Here is a 3,966-nt window from a genome sequence, read left to right as displayed (position 1 = left end):
AGAGAAACTAAATTGATATTTTGAAAGAAAAAAAAAAAAAAGAACTATGCCTTGATATTATTTCCATCAATAATTAATTGCAAACCCGCTAATGGTCATGAAACAAGACAAAGCATAAGAAAACGAACAATTTTATCATTTGATTCCATTTACAATCTGGAACCCACTAAACACTGAACACTTGTCCTTTTATTCTTCTTGTTCTTCTTATCTATTTGGTTGCTTCATTCACAAGCTGTTAGTTTAATTTTGTTAATATATAGGTATTGAAATTAACTTAAGGATTTTACTTATAACTTTCAATCAATATCTTTCTTAAGGAACAACGAGAGACAAATTTGCATTTGAAAATCTTCTCTTGTGTTGATATTTTTGCCTCAAAGAAAGCAACTGCTTCAATTGACAAGAGGAAATGCTATAACCAATGACGAAAAAATGAAAAAGTGAAATAAAAATAACAAGAAAATCTATTTTTTATTACGTCCGAAATAATTTTGCATGAACGGTGTGTTAGGCTGTTAGTGTTAATTATGCTTTAATTAGTTAGTTGAAGAAGTTATCAGTTGGTTAGTTAGTTAGAGAAGGGATGAGCTAACTAAATTTCACTAAGAAATTTGTAACTTTTATGTTTAAAAAGGTAAGGGAGTTAGTGCGCATGAATTGAGTTTGTTAATGATTTTCCTAGAGGAGGCTTCTCTTCTTCAGTTCCTCTTCATTATTTCATATTAACTTTTTACTATAAAAGTTAATATTGTTATAAATAGAAAAAAAAATTTCAGAATATTTAGATTGAGTAGGATATCAAACCTAATTAATCAGTTAAATGTAACCTGTTTTACTAAATGTTTGAGATATAATTAAAGCAACAAATTCCTAGTGACACATTACAAAAATTTTTTTTGGTTAAAACAGCAATTTATTTTGGATAATTATGGCAGTTTGAACCACCATTATACTTAAGAATCACTTTTCTAAAAAAAGCCAAATTTTTAAGTGTCTTTTTGGATATTACGTTAGATTTTTAAAAATATGTATAATTCAAATCATTAAAATAACGACTTTCTTCAAATTTAAAATAGTAGTGAAAACCGTCGCTTTAACAAGATAAAATAGTAATTTTTGTATTATTATGAGAACTAGATCAAATCGGCCGATTTGACCAAACTAACTAAGAACCAGTGACTAAAGTGGTCCAATTTAGGATAAATATCGATTGGCATTAAATGTGTAAAAAAATCGAAAATTCGGTCAAACAATCGATTAATCGGTCAAGTGCATTCAATTTTTAGCGGTTAACTAATTTAAAATAATAAAATACAAAAAGATAATTTTTTAAAAAAAATTATATATTTTATATATAAATAAATTATTTTATTATATCTGATTTAACTTCGGTTGAACCTTTAAACTTTTAAATTTCTATTTCTATCGATTCAATCGTCGGTTTAGTTTTCAGAACTTTGGTTTATCGTTGTTTAAGAATCACCGTTTTTACATTGTTAATAAATGTTGTTTTCTTGTTGGTCATCCCTTGAACGCATTAGCAGTGAATTAGAACTAAAAATAAAAATCTAACTAAAATTGAACAAATTTCCACAAATTTATTGAGAAAATAAATTCAACTCAAAACCTAAAAATCACAAATCAAGTGACACAAAACTCTAAGTAGCACACAAAAAAAAGGTACGGAAAGAATTAACAAAAATTACGGAAGAAGAAGATAAAAAGAGCGTATCAGGAGGCATCACAGTAAATCTTGTATGAGAGTTCTGGAGAGAAGAGCAGAAGGAGAAGAAGTCTCTACATTCTGGATCATATAAAATACGAAAAGGATAGAGTATATTTTTTGTCTCTAACATTTGTAATTTTTTTTAAAAATATCCTTAATGTTTAATTGTATTCAATTTTGTTCCTAATATTTTTAATTTGCACCAAAATTATCCCTAAACGCTAACTCCATCTAAAATGTTAAGAATAAAATTAAAAGTATTATGAGATAATTCTAAAATAAATCAAAAACGTTAAGGACAAAATTGAATTAATAGAAAATATTAGGGAAAAAAATTAAATAAAATTAAATGTTAGGAGTATTTTTGAAAAAAAACATCAACGTTAAGGACAAAAAACTTATTTTATCCATACAAAAAAGAGAATTAATGCACAAAATAGGAAACTGAAAGAATATTAAGATATAGTAAAAAATTAACAAATCATGAATCAAAAGAAGATGAAGATAGAAGAAGAGGATCAGAATTTTGTATATAAATATACAAGTGAAAACGTAGTAGATGGAAAAAACATGTACATTAAGATAAGAAACTCACGCAACATAAAATGTAAAAAGCTCGATAAAAGAGAAGCTCACATCAATAATAGAGGAGAAGCTCGACAAAAGCTATTGGAGAAAAAGCTCACAACTCACGTACTCTGCTCTTATACTCTCGATTAGGGTTGGAAATGATGAGTCGAGCTGAGCTAAACTAGACCAAACTCAAGTTCGACTCACGAAAATTGAGCTTGGCTCACGGCTCAACTCATTAACAATCGAGCCTATTTCCTAATAAGCTCAAGTTTGGCTCACCGAAAGTTGAGTTGACTCGAGCTCACGAATTGACTTAAAAAACAGGAAGATAATCTATAATTTTATATCAATAAATTATAAACTATATATATTAAAAAATATTAATTTTATATATTGTGTATCTATTAATTATGAATTTTTTATTTATATTCTAAATCAAAATCATATAAAAAATAATTATAAAATTTTAAATAAGAACATTAATATATGTAAAATTATACATTACTATTTTATATGTATATATATACGATTAAAAGCATAGTTGTAAGAACCGGACCAGATCGGCCGATTTGACCGAAAAATCGGTGAATCGGACTCCCAAACGATCCAGTCCAGTCTTTGAACTGCTTAAGGAATAGAACCGGTCAAAGTCGGTAAAAATCGTCCAAAACCAATAAAAACTGGTTCAACCGAACCATTCGAGAGAAAATTCTAAAACTAATAAAGATGTAGTTTGAATTGGGTCTTCTTTGTGCCTGCATGCTCTCCTTGCCACTGAATTATATTGTTCCTTATTATTTTAAATGCTAATTATTAATTATATAGTAAAAATATATAATAATTTTTTTAGATATTATTTTAATTTTATACTCACTTATATTTAAATTAATTATATTTTTTATTATTCATAATTATTAATATAAATATAAGTATTATTCAATATGTTATTTAATTATATTTATTTTTAGATAATTATTTATATATAATTAATATAAAAATAATTATTTTATTAATTTAATATTTTATATATATAATTATTTTATATTTACAGTACATCAAAATTAAATTTTTCACAAATATTACGATAGTTCTATAAAATTGCCTTAATATTAATATTAATAATACCATTTTATGCAAATCTTTTTGGAGTGTGATATAGGATTACATTGTCTTACAAACGTTCAAGAGAACAGCGGGATATTTTTCTTGAGTTGTGATCGAGCGAAGAGTAGTGTGAGGGAATAATATCCAAGTGTGAAACCATTTGATAGTAAACTCTCAATCTTTTCGCATTCCCACGTATCGGTTGATTAGGGTAAAAAATGGAGCGTAACTTTTTATAGATAAATTATTTAATGTATATAAAATAATTAAGAATAAAATTGTTTTTGAAAATAACTATATATATCAATAAATTANNAATAATAATAATTGAAAAAACAAATTGATTCATTTCTATTTCATTTTTACTGTTTTTTTCGGCTACCATTATTTACCCCACAATTATTATTATTATTATTATATACGTGTAATAACTAATAAGCCAAAGCTGCCCTTTTCATGGGTAGAACAAACTACGTGAAATTGTGATTCTTTAGCATTCTCATGATGAACCTTGTAAATGTTATCGCTTCCCGAGGAATCAGAGCCTGTAGTGTTCTTCC

The sequence above is a fragment of the Arachis ipaensis genome, chromosome B08 (assembly GCF_000816755.2).
Source record: "Arachis ipaensis cultivar K30076 chromosome B08, Araip1.1, whole genome shotgun sequence".
Classification (NCBI taxonomy): domain Eukaryota; kingdom Viridiplantae; phylum Streptophyta; class Magnoliopsida; order Fabales; family Fabaceae; genus Arachis; species Arachis ipaensis.
The sequence above is the reverse complement of the archived record's forward strand: the minus strand, read 5'-3'. Positions refer to the sequence as shown.